The sequence below is a fragment of the Heterodontus francisci genome, unplaced genomic scaffold (assembly GCF_036365525.1).
Source record: "Heterodontus francisci isolate sHetFra1 unplaced genomic scaffold, sHetFra1.hap1 HAP1_SCAFFOLD_778, whole genome shotgun sequence".
Classification (NCBI taxonomy): Eukaryota; Metazoa; Chordata; class Chondrichthyes; order Heterodontiformes; family Heterodontidae; genus Heterodontus; species Heterodontus francisci.
In genome coordinates, this window is record NW_027140149.1 from 92,708 (window position 1) to 105,010 (window position 12,303).

Genomic DNA, 12,303 nt, shown 5'->3' on the forward strand with positions numbered 1-12,303 from the left:
ACACTCTCAGACAGTGTATTCCAGATCCTAAACACTCACTGAACCTGCCTCCACCACACTCTCAGACACTGCATTCTAGATCCTAAACACTCACTGTATCTGCCTCCACCACATTCTCAGACAGTTCATTCCAGATCCTAAACACTCACTGAACCTGCCTCCACCACACTCTCAGACAGTGTATTCCAGATCCTAAACCCTCACTGAACCTGCCTCCACCACACTCTCAGACAGTTCATTCCAGATCCGAAACACTCACTGAACCTTCCTACACCGCACTCTCAGACAGTGCATTCTAGTTCCTAAACACTCACTGAACCTGCCTCCACCACACTCTCAGACAGTGCATTCCAGATCCTAAACACTCACTGAACCTGCCTCCACCACACTCTCAGACAGTGCATTCCAGATCCTAAACACTCACTGAACCTGCCTCCACCACACTCTCAGACAGTTCATTCCAGATCCTAAACACTCACTGAACCTGCCTCCACCACACTCTCAGACACTGCATTCTGGATCCTAAACACTCACTGTATCTCCCTCCACCACATTCTCAGACAGTTCATTCCAGATCCTAAACACTCACTGAACCTGCCTCCACCACACTCTCAGACAGTTCATTGCAGATCCTAAACACTCACTGAACCTGCCTCCACCACACTCTGAGACAGTGCATTCCAGATTCAAAACACTCACTGAACCTGCCTCCACCACACTCTCAGACAGTGCATTCCAGATCCTAAACACTCACTGAACCTGCCTCCACCACACTCTCAGACAGTGCATTCCAGATCCTAAACACTCACTGAACCTGCCTCCACCACACTCTCAGACAGTTCATTCCAGATCCTAAACACTCACTGAACCTGCCTCCACCACACTCTCAGACAGTGCATTCTAGATCCTAAACACTCACTGAACCTGCCTCCACCACACTCTCAGACAGTGCATTCCAGATCCTAAACACACACTGAACTTGCCTCCACCACACTCTCAGACAGTGCATTCCAGATACTAAACACTCACTGAACCTGCCTCCACCACACTCTCAGACAGTGTATTCCAGATCCTAAACACTCACTGAACCTGCCTCCACCACACTCTCAGACAGTTCATTCCAGATCCTAAACACTCACTGAACCTGCCTCCACCACACTCTCAGACAGTGCATTCCAGATCCTAAACACTCACTGAACCTGCCTCCACCACACTCTCAGACAGTGCATTCTAGATCCGAAACACTCACTGAACCTGCCTCCACCACACTCTCAGACAGTGTATTCCAGATCCTAAACACTCACTGAACCTGCCTCCACCACACTCTCAGACAGTGCATTCCAGATCCTAAACACACACTGAACCTGCCTCCACCACACTCTCAGACAGTTCATTCCAGATCCTAAACACTCACTGAACCTGCCTCCACCACACTCTCAGACAGTGCATTCTAGATCCTAAACACTCACTGAATCTGCCTCCACCACATTCTCAGACATAGCATTCTAGATCCTAAACACTCACTGAACCTGCCTCCACCACACTCTCAGACAGTGCATTCCAGATGCTAAACAGTCACTGAACCTGCCTCCACCACACTCTCAGACAGTGCATTCTAGATCCTAAACACTCACTGAACCTGCCTCCATCACACACTCAGACAGTGTATTCCAGATCCTAAACACTCACTGAACCTGCCTCCACCACACTCTCAGACAGTTCATTCCAGATCCTAAACACTCACTGAACCTGCCTCCACCACATTCTCAGACAGTTCATTCCAGATCCTAAACACTCACTGAACCTGCCTCCATCACACACTCAGACAGTGTATTCCAGATCCTAAACACTCACTGAACCTGCCTCCACCACACTCTCAGACACTGCATTCTAGATTCTAAACACTCACTGAACCTGCCTCCACCACATTCTCAGACAGTTCATTCCAGATCCTAAACACTCACTGAACCTGCCTCCACCACACTCTCAGACAGTTCATTCCAGATCCTAAACACTCAATGAACCCGCCTCCACCTCACTCTCAGACAGTGCATTCCTGATCCTAAACACTCACTGAACCTGCCTCCACCACATTCTCAGACAGTTCATTCCAGATCCTAAACACTCACTGAACCTGCCTCCATCACACACTCAGACAGTGTATTCCAGATCCTAAACACTCACTGAACCTGCCTCCACCACACTCTCAGACACTGCATTCTAGATCCTAAACACTCACTGAACCTGCCTCCACCACATTCTCAGACAGTTCATTCCAGATCCTAAACACTCACTGAACCTGCCTCCACCACACTCTCAGACAGTTCATTCCAGATCCTAAACACTCACTGAACCTGCCTCCACCACACTCTCAGACAGTGCATTCCAGATCCAAAACACTCACTGAACCTGCCTCCACCACACTCTCAGACAGTGCATTCCAGATCCTAAACCCTCACTGAACCTGCCTCCACCACACTCTCAGACAGTTCATTCCAGATCCGAAACACTCACTGAACCTTCCTACACCGCACTCTGAGACAGTGCATTCCAGATTCAAAACACTCACTGAACCTGCCTCCACCACACTCTCAGACAGTGCATTCCAGATCCTAAACACTCACTGAACCTGCCTCCACCACACTCTCAGACAGTTCATTCCAGATCCGAAACACTCACTGAACCTTCCTACACCGCACTCTCAGACAGTGCATTCCAGATCCTAAACCCTCACTGAACCTGCCTCCACCACACTCTCAGACAGTGTATTCCAGATCCAAAACACTCACTGAACCTGCCTCCAGCACACTCTCAGATCGTGCATTCTAGATCCTAAACACTCACTGAACCTGCCTCCACCACACTCTCAGACAGTGCATTCCAGATCCTAAACACTCACTGAACCTGCCTCCACCAAACTCTCAGACAGTGCATTCCAGATCCTAAACACTCACTGAACCTGCCTCCACCACACTCTCAGACAATGCATTCTAGATCCTAAATACTCACTGAACCTGCCTCCACCACACTCTCAGACAGTGTATTCCAGATCCTAAACACTCACTGAACCTGCCTCCACCACACTCTCAGACAGTTCATTCCAGATCCTAAACACTCACTGAACCTGCCTCCACCACACTCTCAGACACTGCATTCTGGATCCTAAACACTCACTGTATCTCCCTCCACCACATTCTCAGACAGTTCATTCCAGATCCTAAACACTCACTGAACCTGCCTCCACCACACTCTCAGACAGTTCATTGCAGATCCTAAACACTCACTGAACCTGCCTCCACCACACTCTGAGACAGTGCATTCCAGATTCAAAACACTCACTGAACCTGCCTCCACCACACTCTCAGACAGTGCATTCCAGATCCTAAACACTCACTGAACCTGCCTCCACCACACTCTCAGACAGTGCATTCCAGATCCTAAACACTCACTGAACCTGCCTCCACCACACTCTCAGACAGTTCATTCCAGATCCTAAACACTCACTGAACCTGCCTCCACCACACTCTCAGACAGTGCATTCTAGATCCTAAACACTCACTGAACCTGCCTCCACCACACTCTCAGACAGTGCATTCCAGATCCTAAACACACACTGAACTTGCCTCCACCACACTCTCAGACAGTGCATTCCAGATACTAAACACTCACTGAACCTGCCTCCACCACACTCTCAGACAGTGTATTCCAGATCCTAAACACTCACTGAACCTGCCTCCACCACACTCTCAGACAGTTCATTCCAGATCCTAAACACTCACTGAACCTGCCTCCACCACACTCTCAGACAGTGCATTCCAGATCCTAAACACTCACTGAACCTGCCTCCACCACACTCTCAGACAGTGCATTCTAGATCCGAAACACTCACTGAACCTGCCTCCACCACACTCTCAGACAGTGTATTCCAGATCCTAAACACTCACTGAACCTGCCTCCACCACACTCTCAGACAGTGCATTCCAGATCCTAAACACACACTGAACCTGCCTCCACCACACTCTCAGACAGTTCATTCCAGATCCTAAACACTCACTGAACCTGCCTCCACCACACTCTCAGACAGTGCATTCTAGATCCCAAACACTCACTGAATCTGCCTCCACCACATTCTCAGACATAGCATTCTAGATCCTAAACACTCACTGAACCTGCCTCCACCACACTCTCAGACAGTGCATTCCAGATGCTAAACAGTCACTGAACCTGCCTCCACCGCACTCTCAGACAGTGCATTCCAGATCCTAAACACTCACTGAACCTGCCTCCATCACACACTCAGACAGTGTATTCCAGATCCTAAACACTCACTGAACCTGCCTCCACCACACTCTCAGACAGTTCATTCCAGATCCTAAACACTCACTGAACCTGCCTCCACCACATTCTCAGACAGTTCATTCCAGATCCTAAACACTCACTGAACCTGCCTCCATCACACACTCAGACAGTGTATTCCAGATCCTAAACACTCACTGAACCTGCCTCCACCACACTCTCAGACACTGCATTCTAGATCCTAAACACTCACTGAACCTGCCTCCACCACATTCTCAGACAGTTCATTCCAGATCCTAAACACTCACTGAACCTGCCTCCACCACACTCTCAGACAGTTCATTCCAGATCCTAAACACTCACTGAACCTGCCTCCACCACACTCTCAGACAGTGCATTCCAGATCCTAAACCCTCACTGAACCTGCCTCCACCACACTCTCAGACAGTGCATTCCAGATCCTAAACACTCACTGAACCCGCCTCCACCGCACTCTCAGACAGTGCATTCCAGATCCTAAACTCTCACTGAACCTGCTTCCACCGCACTCTCAGGCAGTGTATTCCAGATCCTAAACACTCACTGTATCTGCCTCCACCACATTCTCAGACAGTTCATTCCAGATCCTAAACACTCACTGAACCTGCCTCCACCACACTCTCAGACAGTTCATTCCAGATCCTAAACACTCACTGAACCTGCCTCCACCACCCTCTCAGACACTGCATTCTAGATCCTAAACACTCACTGTATCTGCCTCCACCACATTCTCAGACAGTTCATTCCAGATCCTAAACACTCACTGAACCTGCCTCCACCACACTCTCAGACAGTGTATTCCAGATCCTAAACCCTCACTGAACCTGCCTCCACCACACTCTCAGACAGTTCATTCCAGATCCGAAACACTCACTGAACCTTCCTACACCGCACTCTCAGACAGTGCATTCTAGTTCCTAAACACTCACTGAACCTGCCTCCACCACACTCTCAGACAGTGCATTCCAGATCCTAAACACTCACTGAACCGGCCTCCACCAAACTCTCAGACAGTGCATTCCAGATCCTAAACACTCACTGAACCTGCCTCCACCACACTCTCAGACAATGCATTCTAGATCCTAAATACTCACTGAACCTGCCTCCACCACACTCTCAGACAGTGTATTCCAGATCCTAAACACTCACTGAACCTGCCTCCACCACACTCTCAGACAGTTCATTCCAGATCCTAAACACTCACTGAACCTGCCTCCACCACACTCTCAGACACTGCATTCTGGATCCTAAACACTCACTGTATCTCCCTCCACCACATTCTCAGACAGTTCATTCCAGATCCTAAACACTCACTGAACCTGCCTCCACCACACTCTCAGACAGTTCATTGCAGATCCTAAACACTCACTGAACCTGCCTCCACCACACTCTGAGACAGTGCATTCCAGATTCAAAACACTCACTGAACCTGCCTCCACCACACTCTCAGACAGTGCATTCCAGATCCTAAACACTCACTGAACCTGCCTCCACCACACTCTCAGACAGTGCATTCCAGATCCTAAACACTCACTGAACCTGCCTCCACCACACTCTCAGACAGTTCATTCCAGATCCTAAACACTCACTGAACCTGCCTCCACCACACTCTCAGACAGTGCATTCTAGATCCTAAACACTCACTGAACCTGCCTCCACCACACTCTCAGACAGTGCATTCCAGATCCTAAACACACACTGAACTTGCCTCCACCACACTCTCAGGCAGTGCATTCCAGATACTAAACACTCACTGAACCTGCCTCCACCACACTCTCAGACAGTGTATTCCAGATCCTAAACACTCACTGAACCTGCCTCCACCACACTCTCAGACAGTTCATTCCAGATCCTAAACACTCACTGAACCTGCCTCCACCACACTCTCAGACAGTGCATTCCAGATCCTAAACACTCACTGAACCTGCCTCCACCACACTCTCAGACAGTGCATTCTAGATCCGAAACACTCACTGAACCTGCCTCCACCACACTCTCAGACAGTGTATTCCAGATCCTAAACACTCACTGAACCTGCCTCCACCACACTCTCAGACAGTGCATTCCAGATCCTAAACACACACTGAACCTGCCTCCACCACACTCTCAGACAGTTCATTCCAGATCCTAAACACTCACTGAACCTGCCTCCACCACACTCTCAGACAGTGCATTCTAGATCCTAAACACTCACTGAATCTGCCTCCACCACATTCTCAGACATAGCATTCTAGATCCTAAACACTCACTGAACCTGCCTCCACCACACTCTCAGACAGTGCATTCCAGATGCTAAACAGTCACTGAACCTGCCTCCACCACACTCTCAGACAGTGCATTCTAGATCCTAAACACTCACTGAACCTGCCTCCATCACACACTCAGACAGTGTATTCCAGATCCTAAACACTCACTGAACCTGCCTCCACCACACTCTCAGACAGTTCATTCCAGATCCTAAACACTCACTGAACCTGCCTCCACCACATTCTCAGACAGTTCATTCCAGATCCTAAACACTCACTGAACCTGCCTCCATCACACACTCAGACAGTGTATTCCAGATCCTAAACACTCACTGAACCTGCCTCCACCACACTCTCAGACACTGCATTCTAGATCCTAAACACTCACTGAACCTGCCTCCACCACATTCTCAGACAGTTCATTCCAGATCCTAAACACTCACTGAACCTGCCTCCACCACACTCTCAGACAGTTCATTCCAGATCCTAAACACTCAATGAACCCGCCTCCACCTCACTCTCAGACAGTGCATTCCTGATCCTAAACACTCACTGAACCTGCCTCCACCACATTCTCAGACAGTTCATTCCAGATCCTAAACACTCACTGAACCTGCCTCCATCACACACTCAGACAGTGTATTCCAGATCCTAAACACTCACTGAACCTGCCTCCACCACACTCTCAGACAGTTCATTCCAGATCCTAAACACTCACTGAACCTGCCTCCACCACATTCTCAGACAGTTCATTCCAGATCCTAAACACTCACTGAACCTGCCTCCATCACACACTCAGACAGTGTATTCCAGATCCTAAACACTCACTGATCCTGCCTCCACCACACTCTCAGACACTGCATTCTAGATCCTAAACACTCACTGAACCTGCCTCCACCACATTCTCAGACAGTTCATTCCAGATCCTAAACACTCACTGAACCTGCCTCCACCACACTCTCAGACAGTTCATTCCAGATCCTAAACACTCAATGAACCCGCCTCCACCTCACTCTCAGACAGTGCATTCCTGATCCTAAACACTCACTGAACCTGCCTCCACCACATTCTCAGACAGTTCATTCCAGATCCTAAACACTCACTGAACCTGCCTCCACCACACTCTCAGAGAGTTCATTCCAGATCCTAAACACTCACTGAACCTGCCTCCACCACACTCTCAGACAGTGCATTCCAGATCCAAAACACTCACTGAACCTGCCTCCACCACACTCTCAGACAGTGCATTCCAGATCCTAAACCCTCACTGAACCTGCCTCCACCACACTCTCAGACAGTTCATTCCAGATCCGAAACACTCACTGAACCTTCCTACACCGCACTCTGAGACAGTGCATTCCAGATTCAAAACACTCACTGAACCTGCCTCCACCACACTCTCAGACAGTGCATTCCAGATCCTAAACACTCACTGAACCTGCCTCCACCACACTCTCAGACAGTTCATTCCAGATCCGAAACACTCACTGAACCTTCCTACACCGCACTCTCAGACAGTGCATTCCAGATCCTAAACCCTCACTGAACCTGCCTCCACCACACTCTCAGACAGTGTATTCCAGATCCAAAACACTCACTGAACCTGCCTCCAGCACACTCTCAGATCGTGCATTCTAGATCCTAAACACTCACTGAACCTGCCTCCACCACACTCTCAGACAGTGCATTCCAGATCCTAAACACTCACTGAACCTGCCTCCACCAAACTCTCAGACAGTGCATTCCAGATCCTAAACACTCACTGAACCTGCCTCCACCACACTCTCAGACAATGCATTCTAGATCCTAAATACTCACTGAACCTGCCTCCACCACACTCTCAGACAGTGTATTCCAGATCCTAAACACTCACTGAACCTGCCTCCACCACACTCTCAGACAGTTCATTCCAGATCCTAAACACTCACTGAACCTGCCTCCACCACACTCTCAGACACTGCATTCTGGATCCTAAACACTCACTGTATCTCCCTCCACCACATTCTCAGACAGTTCATTCCAGATCCTAAACACTCACTGAACCTGCCTCCACCACACTCTCAGACAGTTCATTGCAGATCCTAAACACTCACTGAACCTGCCTCCACCACACTCTGAGACAGTGCATTCCAGATTCAAAACACTCACTGAACCTGCCTCCACCACACTCTCAGACAGTGCATTCCAGATCCTAAACACTCACTGAACCTGCCTCCACCACACTCTCAGACAGTGCATTCCAGATCCTAAACACTCACTGAACCTGCCTCCACCACACTCTCAGACAGTTCATTCCAGATCCTAAACACTCACTGAACCTGCCTCCACCACACTCTCAGACAGTGCATTCTAGATCCTAAACACTCACTGAACCTGCCTCCACCACACTCTCAGACAGTGCATTCCAGATCCTAAACACACACTGAACTTGCCTCCACCACACTCTCAGACAGTGCATTCCAGATACTAAACACTCACTGAACCTGCCTCCACCACACTCTCAGACAGTGTATTCCAGATCCTAAACACTCACTGAACCTGCCTCCACCACACTCTCAGACAGTTCATTCCAGATCCTAAACACTCACTGAACCTGCCTCCACCACACTCTCAGACAGTGCATTCCAGATCCTAAACACTCACTGAACCTGCCTCCACCACACTCTCAGACAGTGCATTCCAGATCCTAAACACTCACTGAACCTGCCTCCACCACACTCTCAGACAGTGCATTCCAGATCCTAAACACTCACTGAACCTGCCTCCACCACACTCTCAGACAGTGCATTCCAGATCCTAAACACACACTGAACCTGCCTCCACCACACTCTCAGACAGTTCATTCCAGATCCTAAACACTCACTGAACCTGCCTCCACCACACTCTCAGACAGTGCATTCTAGATCCTAAACACTCACTGAATCTGCCTCCACCACATTCTCAGACATAGCATTCTAGATCCTAAACACTCACTGAACCTGCCTCCACCACACTCTCAGACAGTGCATTCCAGATGCTAAACAGTCACTGAACCTGCCTCCACCGCACTCTCAGACAGTGCATTCCAGATCCTAAACACTCACTGAGCCTGCCTCCATCACACACTCAGACAGTGTATTCCAGATCCTAAACACTCACTGAACCTGCCTCCACCACACTCTCAGACAGTTCATTCCAGATCCTAAACACTCACTGAACCTGCCTCCACCACATTCTCAGACAGTTCATTCCAGATCCTAAACACTCACTGAACCTGCCTCCATCACACACTCAGACAGTGTATTCCAGATCCTAAACACTCACTGAACCTGCCTCCACCACACTCTCAGACACTGCATTCTAGATCCTAAACACTCACTGAACCTGCCTCCACCACATTCTCAGACAGTTCATTCCAGATCCTAAACACTCACTGAACCTTCCTCCACCACACTCTCAGACAGTTCATTCCAGATCCTAAACACTCAATGAACCCGCCTCCACCTCACTCTCAGACAGTGCATTCCTGATCCTAAACACTCACTGAACCTGCCTCCACCACATTCTCAGACAGTTCATTCCAGATCCTAAACACTCACTGAACCTGCCTCCATCACACACTCAGACAGTGTATTCCAGATCCTAAACACTCACTGAACCTGCCTCCACCACACTCTCAGACACTGCATTCTAGATCCTAAACACTCACTGAACCTGCCTCCACCACATTCTCAGACAGTTCATTCCAGATCCTAAACACTCACTGAACCTGCCTCCACCACACTCTCAGACAGTTCATTCCAGATCCTAAACACTCACTGAACCTGCCTCCACCACACTCTCAGACAGTGCATTCCAGATCCTAAACCCTCACTGAACCTACCTCCACCACACTCTCAGACAGTGCATTCCAGATCCTGAACACTCACTGAACCTTCCTACACCGCACTCTGAGACAGTGCATTCCAGATCCGAAACACTCACTGAACCTTCCTACACCGCACTCTGAGACAGTGCATTCCAGATTCAAAACACTCACTGAACCTGCCTCCACCACACTCTCAGACAGTGCATTCCAGATCCTAAACACTCACTGAACCTGCCTCCACCACACTCTCAGACAGTGCATTCTAGATCCTAAACACTCACTGAATCTGCCTCCACCACACTCTCAGACAGTGCATTCTAGATCCTAAACACTCACTGAACCTGCCTCCACCACACTCTCAGATCGTGCATTCTAGATCCTAAACACTCACTGAACCTGCCTCCACCACACTCTCAGACAGTGCATTCCAGATCCTAAACCCTCACTGAACCTGCCTCCACCACACTCTCAGACAGTTCATTCCTGATCCGAAACACTCACTGAACATTCCTACACCGCACTCTCAGACAGTGCATTCCAGATTCAAAACACTCACTGAACCTGCCTCCACCACACTCTCAGACAGTTCATTCCAGATCCTAAACACTCACTGAACCTGCCTCCACCACACTCTCAGACAGTGCATTCTAGATCCTAAACACTCACTGAATCTGCCTCCACCACACTCTCAGACAGTGCATTCCAGATCCTAAACACTCACTGAACCTGCCTCCACCACACTCTCAGACAGTTCATTCCAGATCCTAAACACTCACTGAACCTGCCTCCACCACACTCTCAGACAGTGCATTCCAGATCCTAAACACTCACTGAACCTGCCTCCACCACACTCTCAGACAGTTCATTCCAGATCCTAAACACTCACTGAACCTGCCTCCACCACACTCTCAGACAGTGCATTCTAGATCCTAAACACTCACTGAACCTGCCTCCATCACACACTCAGACAGTGTATTCCAGATCCTAAACACTCACTGAAACTGCCTCCACCACACTCTCAGACAGTTCATTCCAGATCCTAAACACTCACTGAACCTGCCTCCACCACACTCTCAGACAGTGTATTCCAGATCCTAAACACTCACTGAACCTGCCTCCACCACACTCTCAGACAGTGCATTCTAGATCCTAAACACTCACTGAACCTGCCTCCATCACACACTCAGACAGTGTATTCCAGATCCTAAACACTCACTGAACCTGCCTCCACCACACTCTCAGACAGTTCATTCCAGATCCTAAACATTCACTGAACCTGCCTCCACCACACTCTCAGACAGTGCATTCCAGATCCTAAACACTCACTGAACCTGCCTCCACCACACTCTCAGACAGTTCATTCCAGATCCTAAACACTCACTGAACCTGCCTCCACCACACTCTCAGACAGTTCATTCCAGATCCTAAACACTCACTGAACCTGCCTCCACCACACTCTCAGACAGTGCATTCTAGATTCTAAACACTCACTGTATCTGCCTCCACCACATTCTCAGACAGTTCATTCCAGATCCTAAACACTCAGTGAACCTGCCTCCACCACACTCTCAGACAGTTAATTCCAGATCCTAAACACTCACTGAACCTGCCTCCACCACACTCTCAGACAGTTCATTCCAGATCCTAAACACTCACTGAACCTGCCTCCACCACACTCTCAGACAGTGTATTCCAGATCCTAAACCCTCACTGAACCTGCCTCCACCACACTCTTAGACAGTTCATTAAAGATCCGAAACACTCACTGAACCTGCCTCCACCACACGCTCAGACAGTTCATTCCAGATCCGAAACACTCACTGAACCTGCCTCCACCACACTCTCAGACAGTGCATTCTAGATCCTAAACACTCA

At 49.1% G+C, this 12,303-nt stretch overlaps 1 protein-coding gene across 2 annotated transcripts in view; it reads right to left on the minus strand.

Annotated features, from left to right (window-relative positions):
* The window catches only part of LOC137358960 (pigment epithelium-derived factor-like), a 127,920-nt gene that overhangs the window by 83,482 nt on the left and 32,135 nt on the right, over positions 1–12,303 (minus strand). The gene's annotated exons all lie outside the window — the stretch shown is intronic.